The following is a 15,255-nucleotide window of genomic DNA, read 5'->3' on the forward strand; positions in this document are numbered from 1 at the left end:
CTTGGGGGTGATGTGGGGTGGTATGAGAATGTTCCACGCCGCATAGCTCGAGCTCCCGATGGAGGCAATTTTCAAATTCTCCCCCTTGATCATATATCAAAAAATGAAGACCTGAAAACATATTTAGTTAGCTTTGTAGATTAGAGAGTGTTCTCTCGCGCAACATACATCCTAATATTATTCATGCCAACTAATTGGCAATTTTTACCGAGGACTTTCATCAAATCTTTTACGAATTTGCATTTGTCGAGTTTTATGGCACCCATCGCCATCTTTCCCTCTCAGTGATACAATGACTCATAAACAAATTACTCGTAAAGAAATTACCATGCAGGATGTTTCTTTAGTATTTCCTACAACATTCACTTTCTACGCGGGTTTTTTTTATAATTTAAATGGATATTTGGACATCGTATTACAAAGACAGGAAAGCTAAAATGAGGATTCAAATTTAGGATGGTAGAAGCTTATTTCCACATAAATTAACTGCAGGTGGTTACACGCCAACAAACTGCAGAGCCTTCCTTCTACGATATTTGGTAACCTTACCTCCCTGAGAAAGCTGTAAGTACCTATAACTCGCAAATTTTCAGTTGAAAACTTTTTCATCAATGCTAACGTTCTCATGCAAACGTCTCATAAAGATCTAAACGAACTGTGCTTACCAAGAATATGATAACACTTTTTTCGCTATTATGAATTCTAAAGATCAGAGAACTGATATATCCGAACTAATTTTCCAATTCTTTATTGTGCACCTTAAAACTTAACCATTTAAGGTATGGGGTAACTTTTAAAAAATATTTTACAGGTCCTTGTCCCTTAACCAGCTCAGTCAACTGCCACCGATTGTTTTCAAAGAAAATAAAAACCTAGAGTGGCTGTAAGTAGAAAACGAATTACTCTTCATAGTTACTGAAGCTGTATAGTACTCAACAGCGCTCGATATATTAGACCGGAGGTGAATATAAAAAAAGGTCCTAGATTCAGACAATCATTCCATATAGATTTTCTTTATTTTTTCCTCTCTTCTAAGTAAGAAAAAGTGCGTCAGTCAGTGCTTGAACGACTAAAGCTGAGTTCACTCGATTTACGGGGAACTTATTTTCCTCTAGATATCCCGGCAAAGAAGTTTGAATTTTTTCGTGATTTACATTGACCTGTTTATTTCCCTCTTGATTACTTCCAGCTAGTTTCACGTTGGGTTAGTTAGCAGTTAGCGTTGATAGTCCTTGCGGCCCTGCGGCCTTTTAATTAAGAACATAAGACAAAAATCCCCATATAAGGGCTGTAGCGACGACTTGAGTAAGGCCAAATAGCCGTGCAGCCTCGCGAGGTGCGAATGCAGAAGAAATGAAGAGAAAGAAAGAGTGAAGGTCTTACTTGCGTCGCCTACAGATATCTACGCTACATCAGTTCCTAACTAAAGTCAGAGACAAGGACAAGCCAGAAAACAGACAGGGAGCTTTTATAAGATCAACTGCTCATACTGCAAATATCCTTTATCGGAAAAACTTCAAAGACAACCGCATGACTGGACACAAACGAGAGGCAATAATCGGTGACGTCAAAATTCACATCGCTGAACATTATTCACTCTATGAAAACACTGTCAACTGGGACTCTACGTAATTCCTGACCTACAGCTCCAACTACTTACGACAACAGATTCTGGCCAGCAAATCTATCGCTCTGACGAAGGGCTAACGCTCGAAACGTCAGCTTTTTTACCCTTTACGGTGGCTAATTTACGTTTTCAACCCAGTTGTTAACACTAAATTACTTGCTACCTTAGAACAGACTTCCCTCAACAGATGCCTAAAACTGCCAATATCATACAAACGTCTTATTCACGGTATTTGCAGACAAATAGAACCGAAGAGAACGACCTTTAACGACGGATCGACGGATCGGGACCGACCAACTACGACCGACTAACGGGTACTCGAGTCTTGCAGACAATAACACCATGGGAAAACTGACCAATCAGTATGCACGAACCGGACTATAAACAGCTCGACTGACAACAACTCTTCACTAGTCTCTAATGAAGACTTCTGCTGAGGTTGTGCAAGCGTCATTCACCACTTCCCTCACCCGGACGATCAGAATACATAATCAAATGTTACTCACAGGTTTAAGACATTTATGGTACCATTATTTTTGTTTTCTGTTTTATTTCTATGAACAATGCAGAGAGTTGTCCGACAACTATCTCAACGAATTAACTGATAACCTGTTTCGAGGAATGAAGAATTTAACAAGGCTGTAAGTGAGATCTTTTTAAGATTCTAATAACGTTATGATTAAAGGAACTTTCTGGCATGGGATTTCAACTTGTAAAAGCAAATCCTGACGACAGACGTTAACGATTTTTCACCGCAGGGCAAGAAGACTAATAGGGCAATTACAATTTACGACAAGCCAGCTTACAAAGGCTGTTCTATGATCAGACTTTTATACTTCTCATTAATCATTCCAAATATTGGTAAAGGCTGCAAACCAGCTCGTTAAATCATCTATAACCTTTACCCAATTTTTTTTTAAGTCTTTCTGTCGTTACCCTCTGTTAGTCCATTCTTAACCTTTATCTAGATTGTTTTTTCTATTTTTATACTGTCTTTCCGCATATCTCTCCCTCCGTTTTCCCCGCTTCTCGTTTCAGTGTGTTTATCTCTCTGGATATCCATTGATTCTATTGCCACTCTTATAGGTGGTTGCGTAACAACAAACTGAAGAAGCTAACCCCAGAACTGTTCACAGATTTAATCAGTTTGAATGACACGTGAGTGAATGCGTTGAAGATTAAATCTAAAAGCCCTTTGATCTTATATTTCTACCTCCTGAGAAGTCGTTATTTGTCAAGTTAGACTGACTGAAAATGGAAAGGGGAAATAAAATTGTTATTCTTAAATAACACCATGAACAAATATGTACACTGCAAATATTGTAACATGCCATTCTGACTTAAGAAAAAGGCTTAGTTTTTCGGTTCTATTTCCTTAAAATTTGGAAAAAAATCATGATGAAATACGCATTAAAGCAAATCAATCTACACTCAGATGTTAGGAAACTATCAATCTATTTAATGCAGTGAAGGGGGGGGGGGGAAGCGTGAGCCTCTGAAGCCCTCCGCCCTCTACCTCTTCAAACCCTGTTGCAATTGTAAAAGAGCCCAGTGCCCAGTTTGAATATCATCAACAACGTATTTACTAACAGTAACTCTGGGGGCTGGCAGGTCAAGTTTCGTTACCTTCTTAGCCATAACGAGCATGGGTTTTCTTTTTGCCTCTTAACTTATCAATTCCTAAACGTATCCAGGTCAAAGCAATGACCAAAAGTAATGCAAACGTCTGCTTTTTAGCTTGGCCTCGAAAGTAATCAGTCTTACCCATTAGACAAAGAGCACTTGGTTTCACTATTCCCCGGGCTAAGCAGGATCTGTTTCTGTTGCGATTCATGAAATAAACGATTGCTTTCAGGGATCTGTCAAACAACGAAATTAAAAATCAAGGCCCCAAGGACTTTTCAAAGGTCTAAAGAAGCTTAAACAGCTGTAAGTGATGAATTACATCTAAGAATTCCTTAGTTTTGGAGAATGATTTAAACATCCTTCCTTCAAATATAAAACTCAGAAGTGCTAAATCTTAATTAATAATGTTGATGTCACTCACCTTTCCAACCAACAATTTTCTAAAAAAGCTACAAGGCAAGCGCTTTCATTAACAGGGGGACCAGGATTAGGGAAAAAAAAGATAATTAAAGCAAATGTTCAAAAATATAAATTTCAACAAAGAGCATGCAAGAAGAATAAAGATTTGCTGCTGTTATTAGATACTAACTAAGTTCTAATAAATGTATATGAAACCTTAAGTTCATCAGGACTTAAAATTTAAATATCAAGCGAAACAAATTGATGAAGAAAACTGCTAAAAAAGAACAAATCAAAAATAAAGTAGTTTCTAGTGCACAAAATTTTGAAACAAAAATTCTAAATTTACCATTTAGTTTCATTATTTCTTCGTTCGTTCATTCATTTAGCTGTTGCTCTCTCACTTTCTTATTTATTTATTTATTTATTAATTTATTCATCCTTTCACTTGCTTAGTTCAAATACAACCTTTCTGATAAAAACAAATACCGTTGGTAATTATCTTTTTGTAAAGGATAAAGCAGAGGTTTTTGTTGTCGATTAAGGTGATTCCTCAAAGAAAAAAAGTAACCGAACGTACAAGTAATTTTTTTTAAACTTTCCTTAAACGTTCCTTACCAATGTCTCTTTCGAAATTACAATAAAAGGGATAGGTCACCATGCTTGTTTTGGATGATAAGCCAAACTTACCCCACTTATACCTGTACTGGTACTAATCACGCGCGTCATTTCATCGGTTAACGGTACGTTTTTCTGCACTGGATTTTTAAAAAAATCTTGATTGGTAGAAAGTGTCCAGCGCATGGCACAATTGATATGTAATTTCGGGAAAATCACGCAAATTTAAACATATTCCTCGAGTCGTTCCTTTAAAGGTTATAATTTGCATCCTCGAGTAATGGGCTTCGTGCACGCTTTTAGCCTTATCTTTTTTTTCCTAAGGAATAATTTTTTTTTAATTTCCCCAATTTAAAGTGGAAAAATTTTGCACCAAAATTATGCACAAAAAAAAAAATATATATATATATATACATATATATATATATATATAGGTCACCGTGCTCGTTCAAGAGCTAAAGACCATCGTATCTCTTTTCCTGATCCATAGATTGAAAAACAATACCGTGTGGGCGCTCATTCCTCTGATTACGTGATTTTTATGCGCAATACAGGATGCACAGTGCAAAACTGAGGAATTACCTCAGGCAAAGTGTTAAAGCAGATTTAAGCAATCGTATTTGATTGGAAGAAGCAAGTATCGGAAGTAGCTATGTAATCAATAAGCAACAGGTTAGTCCTCGATCCTCCTGAAACGGTTGATAGCGAAACTAGACTTAACTTTCAACTTGGTATCTAGTTTCTTTTACGCTATCCCTGTTTTCCATAGGATTTTGTCAGGCAATCAACTCGAGGAACTACCCGGAAATATTTTTGCCAACCTCTCCAAGCTGTTAAATATGTAAGTCATCAAGCACTACACCCAATGTCCCATGAATAGTGTTTTCGCCGACGTCACAAAATGTATTTTTGAAGAGATATACCATGTTTCACATTGCTCCAAAGCTTTCTTCGTCGCATTTTCATTGACTTATTATATGCCACAGAAAACTGGACAAGAACAAGCTTAAGAGCCTCCCCAGGGATTTGCTTCGTACTCTGGTCAACTTAAACGGGCTGTAAGTTTTGTGATTGGGTTCAAAGATATCACTTACTTTAATAATGACATATTGTTATCCGCGAAAGCATTATCGAACCTAAATAAGTCCTCTAATTTAAAAATATGCATAGTTAAACTATTCCTTGGATTCAGTTTCTACATGAAAGTGGATCCATTTTTTAATCTCGCTATCGCGCGCTGTCTTTGATTGAAAGAACGTGTTCTAACAGAGTACAAAACACGGAGCTGAGCTAAAGCTGTCACGCTATCTGCCAATGTTTACTATTTTTTTGTAAACATGCCATGCGCCGTGATTGATGTTATTAAAAAACGTGAGCATAGACGAAAATCCTCAAAGAGAAAATGAAATGGGCAGTCCGAGTTTCGAAGGTTTTCACTCCCAGTGAGATTGTGAGCTTTCTTACGGCAATAAAAATCAAACATAGATAACACTCGTATAGCATATATAGTTTCGTGTTCAAAAACAAAATAGAAACAAGCAAGAATCATGAAAAACATAACCAAACTGGCATAACTGTTAAAATGTAAATCATGTAAATTATGACGGTGTCAGAGCGACTGCGATCATGATGAGGTCAATCGCGGCTAACTGTAAATTCGGCTGTCGTTCATTCAGTAAACATACAACTTCAGCAGTTTGTTTTATAGTTGCCATATGAAAAAAAATTTGCGTGTCTTTATGAGCCACAATTAGATCGGATTTAAATGCACATTTCACTTTAAGATTCTGTTATAAGACTGAAAAACTTCTGGCAACAGTGTTAAATTTGACCTGCCGAACGTACTATTTCAGTTTGTGAACTAATACAGATTGTGCACTTTGATGGTTGTAAACTTTGATTGTTTGACATTCATTTTTGACAGCTTTGGTCTTATTCAACCAATCAGATCATTTGAACCATTCTAACAAGGATTCTGAAACTTTATTGATTTGGCTTATTCTAACTTGATTCATGAGAGTATAGAACATGCTGACGGCGCTTTTGCTTGCTTCCAAAACTATTATTTGTTTTGAAAATAGTAAGTAATGCGTGGGAAATTTGACGGATTCTTTGTTATAAAAAAAATAAAGACAACTCCATCAAGGGCGTGGCAAAACTGAATTGCTCCCATTTGTACTAAATAATATCGTTGGAATATGCTACTTTGAAAACAGTCTAAGGGATAACGCGGGTGAAAAACTGATCGAGACGACGGGGAGTTGTCTGTGATACTACTATCACACTATCAGCTGACTCTAGATCCACGATATCTTGTTTGCCTCAGTAGCTCGATATACTAGGGTTTACTTTGAATAACTGTTGTAATCCGCAAGTTCTGTGTCTGTTCATGCTCTGTAACTATTACTTTGTAGCTACCATTTAGTTTCCCTGTTGATGCACGTGTTTACATCTCGTACCCGTGGTGCAAAGTCATGCCTCTAACAGATAAACATTTATTCGTTTGCCTAGCCAGTCCAATAAAAAAAATTTGGGCATTTATCTAAAACATAATTTACATTTAAGGTATCTGTCCGAAAATAACATCGAGAATTTACCCAAAGGGATTTTCAGCGGCACGAGAAAACTTCAGGTTCTGTAAGTACAACATTTGCAAAAATCACCCGATGGATTTTTCTTTTTTTGTATGCTTAAGAAGCGCTCCATATCACCCGATGCCATATCATACTATGACATTACCGACCACACCACATGTAGATTACTGAGGATCACATAAACCATCTCACGGCCACACTTTTCCCCATTGAATCACAGCACATCATATCATTTTGAAACCTTCAAAACTTCTCAAACTTTATAATTTCTGAAACCCTCAACGAAAGACATACCACACCACACGTCATCATAAAAAAAAGAACACCATAACACATTACATCACATCACACTTTGCCATGTCATACCGCACCACAGCACACCATATCATGAGAGGGAACACCGCACCACATCACTTCACACTTTAATAGGTCATACCACACCACAGCTCACCATATCATGGGAAGGAACACCGCAACACATCACATCACACTTTGCCATGTCATACCACACCACAGCACACCATATCATGAGAAGGAACACCGCAACACATCACATCACACTTAAATATGTCATACCATACCACAGCACACCATATCATGAGAAGGAACACCGCAACACATCACATCCCACTTTGCCATGTCATACCACACCACGGCACACCATATCATGAGAAGGAACACCGCAACACGTCATATCACACATTATCATGTCATACCAGACCATAGCACACCATATCATGAAAACGAACACCGCAGCACATCATATCACACTTTTCCATGTCATACAACACCAGAGCACACTGTATCATCAAAAGAACACCATAGCACATCACGTCACACTTTACCATGTCATACCGTGCCACACCACACCTCAACATTCTCGTCATACCACGCAAAACCACTCTTTACTAATTCACACCATAACAAATGATCCACAACACATGACGCCACACAAGACTTTCCCGTGAGCAATTGCCCTAGCCTCGTATTACGGTGGATATTAAAGTTGTGATTTTTTACTTCCTAACGCAGACTGTTTTTTTTCTCCGCAGCACTATTTCTGATAACAAGATTCCCAGTGTCGCCAACGAAAACTTTAATGACCTTCCAAAATTGGTTATTTTGTGAGTATATAGCCACTGATTAAATTTATCATTAGACTACCACATCATATCTTAGAGCCCACTAGATCTTACTGGGCTTACTAAAAATGAAAATTGGTTTATAACAATGACGTCCTGTAAAGAAAAACATTTCTAAATTGAAAATCATGGAATAAGAACATGGTGTTCCAGCGTTAGCCTTATATTTTTTGCAAAATAACAGATAATTACTCTGTTTTCAGTTGTTGTTGCTGTCGATTCCCCTACAAGAAGATCCTGAAAAGACTTTTTAACCCTTTAACTCCAACGAGTGACCAAGAAAGCATTTCTCCCCACAATATTAATACAATAGGGAAAACATCAGTAAGGGGATTATTTTTTGAACCAACACCAAGTTCTCCAAACTGACAATATAAGGACTGAATGGAAGGCAGAATGATTAATGTGATCTTGGGAATGAAAGAGTTAACGACTAAACTGCTTGAATTCCAGGGAATATTATCCTACTGCAGTTAATATGTCGCTGGTACAATAGTACAGCTTATTTTTAAGAAAAGATTATTGGTATTTATTGCGAGAACTGAGCGAGGGGCCCCCTTAAAGAAACCGGGATTGCCAGTTTACGCAAACCTTATGGTTTGTTTCGAGATTGACCTTGGTTAGCAATTAGACTGAAATCCAGGGACGCTGGGCTATAAAAAAGGATGAATCTTCACGGCATTTAAACATAATTTAAACAAGCAACAAGGGGGCACGCATTTTGACATCACGGTGCAGTTTCAATTTTTTTATCCATGCCTATTTATCAATGGTAGATGGTATTTTTAGGAATATGCAAAAAAACCAAATGTCTGAGCTTCCTAACGGGTTTTTTGATGGAATGAAGGACATCATGAAAGTGTAAGTTTTTCTCCGTGGTCAGTGAAACGTACAATATCATATTATATTATGTTTCATTAGCGTTGGACTTGTCATTCAAAAATCCTGAATTCAGGCACCCCATCCCGCATTATTTGAGATTTTTTGAAAGGGTGGAGGGGGGCCGGGGGGGGGGGGAATCGTGAGATTTCGTATTCAACATCCACACGCTCCGCAAATATTTAGCTGGTTTAGGTCGGTTGAACCTACTGACAACTTGTAGTTATACAGAGATTCTTGTTGAAGTTACAATCTTTTGCAAGTATAAGGTTTACTTTTTCCTTTTTGAGGCCCCATATAATCACAGCCTACCTCACCTAGCTTCAAAATCAGCAGAAAGTTTGGTGCCTCAAAGACCGTTATATTCACTATTCGTAGATTGAGCCAATAGTGACCTACAAAATAAGCTATAGCCCACATTTTGATTATACATCCCTGTGTGAATGACAACATATCTTTTGCATTTTTACTGTACTTGCCCTCTACATTGTGGGTTACAGGATAGTGGACACCAGTCTTATGTGTTGTCATCTGACGAAAGAAGACGCCCAATGTACCTCTTTATACGACGACAGCTTCGCCAGTTGCGAGAGCATGTTTCGCGACTCAGCCCCACGTAAAAGTATCTGGGCAATCGGAATCCTTTCTCTGTTGGTGCTGTGTTCGTAATTGTATGGCGTCTGATCTTTAAAGAGAGAAACATAGTCCAGCTTATCATGTTAATGCACTTAGCGGTTGGGGATTGCTTGATGGGCGTTTACTTGGTCACCTTAGGTGCCAAAGACCTGTTATGGTCGGGAAGTTACTATCTGCATGACTTCCAGTGGCGATCCGGTTTGTCGTGTCAGGTCACAGGTGCGATCTCAGTGCTGTCCAGTGAGGTCTCTGTAATGATACTTGCCCTCATCTCTGCTGACAGGCTGAAGAACATCGTTTTCCCATACCATGGCAGAGGGCTGACTCCCAGGAAGGCACACATTCTGTGCGCGATTATTTGGGTCCTTGGTTTTGTCATCGCATTCCTTCCCCTCAGTGGCATTAGCTACTTTTATGACGCCCTAGAGCGCCCTGCCTACTACGGACGATCCATTGTGTGCCTCCCACTGCAACTTTCCAACAGGTTTCCAGCTGGTTGGGAGTTCTCCATTGCCATCTTCGTTGGGTTAAACTTCCTCCTCTTCCTGTTCATGACGGTAGCTTATGTCGCAATCTTTCTTAAAAGTTATCTCTCCAGCCGTCAGCTCGCAAAGAAGGGAACCAGACGAGAGGTGCAGGCAAGAAAGAAGAATGCAAGTGCCAGAAGGGAGAGAGCATTGGCCAAAAGAGTCTTCTTTATCATTCTCACAGATTGCGCCTGTTGGATGCCGATAATAGTCATGGGCATCAGGTCTTTGGCTGAAAAAGATTACAGTCCCCGAGGCGATCTTCCTGCCTGGATCGCCGTGTTTGTGCTGCCAATTAACTCAGCCTTGAATCCGATCATCTACACCTTATCAACCCCTCAGGTAAGACAGGGACGTACATTAGTACAATGCAATCGATCGCGACGGATTTCTCCATCGTGTTTATGCGTTAATTACGTATCCTCGCAGAATGCTTAAAAGTAGATAATGAAAGATATACGTCGTAGGCTTCCTAGGAAAAACCTTATCGTGGAATTATCGTCCAATGAGTGAATTCGTTCATAAAAAAAAAGAAGTAGGTGGCTTATCAAATGTTTCAATTGCAAATGAACACGGCTGTCACATTTAATTTCAAAATGATCCTCTCACCCAAGAATTTCCCGCTCCTTGAAAACTATCATTGAAAAAAATTTGCACATGAAATTTCTGAAAGCTACTCGAGCAATTTCTCATAGTTCTTTTTGAGGCATTTGGAAAATATCAGAACTGGATAAATGGCTATGCAACTTAACTGGCTGATTCTAGTATCGGCTTTCCTTGAGTTTAAGTCGTATGATCAGCTTTAACATTGTTTATGAAAGTTACGTTTGTAAACTCTTTATCATATTCTGTCTTAATTTTTACAGATTTAATGAAATATTCGCTTTGCATTACCCAAACAGGTGCAGGGCATATTGCGACCAAAACTGCGAATTTTGATGAACCATGTGCGCAGCTTTTTCTCTTGCTGTAAAAAGCAGCAAGATCATCAAGGTAAGGTTTACCGTTTTCTTTAGTCACTCTATAGATGGGAAGGTATCTTATTTTTGTGATAGGAAATAAAAACTCATTTTAGTTTGCCTGAAAATAATATAGCTCAGTGAAATTAATGGAATTAGAAACTTAATCATATCATCACATCAATAGAAAAGCTCACTAAATATAATAAGAACTTATCTAAGGTCACTTTAGAGTATTCACAAGATCTTAGATCATATGAGCATACATATATATGTATATATATATTTACATGTATACATGTATGAATATGAATATTTATTATACATGTATATTGATTGGTGTAGATCAGGAACAAGGAGACAATGGAATGCTAGAAATGGTGGAAATGGTGCAACTTGGACAAGCAGATCCAGAGCAAGGTAACTTCTGTTAAATTGATCTTTGGCATTTATCCCGACAAACCAGAAAAAAAAATTAATTTATGAATACAAGATAGAGTAGTTAGGAAGCTGATCTATGTCAAAATAATGGATGAAGGGCCAAAATGAAAACTTTTTATTCTTTAATTTTCTTTATAGCTTTATTTATTTATTCAATATACCTTTGGTGGTCGTGTAGTAAGAATGGATGCCACATTAACAAAACTTGTTTTGCACAGGTTGTATCGCTATTTAAAATAAGAGACCTCACTTTAAACATACTTGACATTAACAGCATACTTTATTAGTATTGGTACGAAACGACCGAGCTGGGTACTAAACAACTCTACTGACTGGATACGAATCGACCGGGTATGAAACGACCGTGGGCCGGTACGAAACCACTGGTAACCAACTCAAACTAGGTGGTAACATCTTTATCTGTTTTTTCCTTAACGATATTGGAAGAACATGAAGAAGAACTCCCATTAATGAGTTGCAAAAGCAATAAAGAAATGGAAACAACTGATTCATTTTCTGTTAGGTGCAGGCCAAGTTAACGAGGAAGAACACGTGCTGCCGGCTGAAGCAGGTATTACAACAAACAAGACCCAACATTGTCTTTATTATCGCAATGAAGTCCTTAGATTAAAAAGATGGATATGCCACATTTGATCTTTTAACGTGGAGTTCCCAAAAAGGTTTTGTATGTTGATCGGTTTACTTTTTTTGTCGTAATTCACAATTTTTTTTAGCTTTTTTAATTAACAAAACTCGACGAATATTGTAAGAAGGCGGGAAAGGCGGGTGACCTGCGATTAATCAGAATGATTGCTGCATACAAAGGAAACCCGGAACAACTTCGCCGCCTCATGGGCCAATAGGGTAGAGAATGAATTTGACTTTACTTTAGCCTAACTTAAATGTGTTGGAACAGCTATGAAATAAACACACAAAGTTTAACTGTTATCCTGAAGTAGATGTCACTTATTTGTTGTGTTCGATATTTGCAGCTCAAGAAGAAGAAGTACATTTATTGATTGGCGGAGAAGGTGCTTTTTTAAAGAAATTTTATTTTTGTTAGACTGCTTATTGTGACACATGTCACACTCGATCGTGAATATAAGTTTTTTCAACTAGCGTTGGATAAGGGATGATGTACTGTGAACATTTAAGAATATTTCTGTTGGATAATTTGATACCATTTTGTTGTTCAAGCAGAAAAAGACGAAGATGAGGGCAACGGAGGAAATTTGCAAATGGTTGTTGTGGAAGGTGAGTCGTTCTCTGAGAGTCTGTATCAAAGGACATAGCCTTGAATGCTCTTTCAGACAATAGTAAGTATTAGTGGTAAAACCTACAGAGAGTTAAACGAAACGAACCTGAGAGGACCCCGAAAGCATTGCGCTGAGACTTCTATCAAGAAAAGATCTGAGGGGTCATCATTTTTCCAAAGAAAGAGGTGCTTGGATGCTCACTTTGTTCATCTCTGTCATAGAAATGAAATCTTAATGTCATCAATATTTTCATTCGGAGCTAATACATTGATTGCTAACGAGAAAATTAATCTTAATCTGTTTTTTTTCCATTTCAGTTCATCCATACAAAGGACCACGAGATAATGCCGTCCAAACTATGACTTATGGACAAGGTAAAGTTTTCATTGTACCAAATCAGTTTTAAAGCGGTTCATAAGTCATCACCACTTCTTAGTTTTTGTCTTTTTAATTTACGCCAAAGCCACCTTTGTAGTTTTTTAGTTCCACTACTTATATTTTTTCAACTCCAAATTACGTTTTCAATACTAAATTAACCAATTGCCTTACCGATTGACTTATCAATCAACTTACCGATTAACAAATATCAAGGTTTTGTTTCCTTCTGTTTCAAATCAGAACAAAAGCAGGATTCTGAACAGGACAAGGAAGGACAACAGGCAGCTTCCGCAGAACAACCATCAACTTCCTTTGAGGGTGAAGAAGAAAAAGAGGCCGTTGAATTTGAAACCAAAAGTAGTGACAGAGATGATCGAACTACCTCGGACCAACCATCAACTCCTTTGAAGGAAACCAGCGAAGAAGCTAATGAACACGAAGACAACAAGAGAGAAGAAAAAGAGAAAGAAGAAGAAAAAGAAGAAGAAGAAAAAGAAAAGGAAGAAGAAGAAGAAGAAGAAGAAGAAGAAGAAGAAGAAGAAGAAGAAAAGGAAGAAGAAGAAGAAGAAGAGGAACGTAAGATCGCTCCAGATGAACCATCTGCTCTCTGTAAAGAAACATTTGAGGAAGCTAAAGAATACCGAGACACAATGGGTGAGGATGATGAGAGCAAGAACGTCCCAGCTAAACCAGAGTAGTAAAACTACTTGATATGACACAGGCAGTGACTTAACTAAAATATAATTATAAATGTTCTATGTAGCACTTAGATTTGTAGTTTCGAGCTGGAATAAGCAGATAGCGAGAAAAGACAGCAAAACTATACAGAAAAAAAAGTTCAGTTACTCCACAGGATCGTAAAGACTACGGTGAACTAGTTCGGTAAAATTGGAAAAAAAAAGTCACTCGCTGAATACAAAGATACCTAGACACGTATTTATCTCTTGTTTTACTCAGAAGTTACGATAGCATTTAGCATTTGCAACATGTATACACAATATGTTGGTAGGAGACGGTTGAGGTCCTTTTTCTTGCATGTTTCCGAGTTTCATTATACTGGTCTATTTTAATCTTCTCTCTCGTCAAATAAAATTTCATGTATTGCTTTTGCTTACAATGAAAAAAAGATCAGGTTTTAGAACAATTTTGTAGCACCGATTAGAAGCCGTCTCTGGAAAAGTAACATACATTCCTGAAACAAGGTGAAAACGTTTGTGACAAACAAACAACAGAGAGGCTTAAAGATGTATGGACAGTGAGATTGTAATCGTGATTAAGTAAGCAACGCTGTTAAACCACATAATTATCAATAAAACCGTCGAGAGAATTTAAGTTATTTTGCCTTCTAGAGATGACTTGTTACTTTGCGAAAAGTGATAAAGACAACACTCTACCATCTGATTTGCAATGAGGTAGAAGCAGAAGTAAGGAGTTTATTTGTGGACTGTCGGAACATAAGGGGTGGCCTAAGATTTATATTCGACCGAATGCGACTTCCCTTTCATGGAAAAAGTGAAGAAAGTTTCGGTAATACCTTGAGAGCGGGACGGATTATCAGACTTAAAACTGTAAAACGCATAAAAAACCAACAACAAAAATCAATCAAACAAACAAAAAAAACTAAAAAAATTAAGTTAAAGTAACTGGCAACCTAGAATTGGCACATGGAATGATTGTTAAGCTCAGGCGTGATAATAACAGTACTTTGCTCTTCTCCAATCTACATCGAGTCTGTATGGATTAAAAAAAAAAAAAAGTGTACTGAGAATTAACCAGCGTATCCTACTAAATCAGAAGTACATTGATGAGACGAAAGTGCAAAGCTGCTTTGCTATTTCCATTGACCCCTGCAAGTCTCGTGCCCACCTTAAGATACCCCGAGACAACCCACGGGGTTCTATGAGAGAAACTCCCTCCTTACCCACTCAGCAGTGTCTTTAAGGTTTTTTAGTTGATTAATCCCGCCATTACTAGCCCCTCTACAGGAGTCCATACACCCTTTAATTTTCATTTTCTCTTAGTTCAGGCATCGACGAATCCAGGGAACTTAGTTTTAAAACCTTAGTTTTAAAACTAAGGTGGAAACGAATTGATATGATCCCTCACTAGATTTCGCATATCAATAACGCTAACGTCTGGCCCGTTGGCGTTTTGTTGTGACTCAAACAAACAG

General features: G+C 37.9%; 1 pseudogene; it reads left to right on the forward strand.

The window, feature by feature from the left end:
• The first annotated feature begins 495 nt into the window (after positions 1–495).
• LOC131779805 (G-protein coupled receptor GRL101-like) lies at positions 496–13,780 on the forward strand (annotated as a pseudogene).
• The last annotated feature ends 1,475 nt before the right edge of the window (positions 13,781–15,255 follow it).

The sequence above is a fragment of the Pocillopora verrucosa genome, chromosome 1, assembly GCF_036669915.1.
Source record: "Pocillopora verrucosa isolate sample1 chromosome 1, ASM3666991v2, whole genome shotgun sequence".
NCBI lineage: Eukaryota > Metazoa > Cnidaria > Anthozoa > Scleractinia > Pocilloporidae > Pocillopora > Pocillopora verrucosa.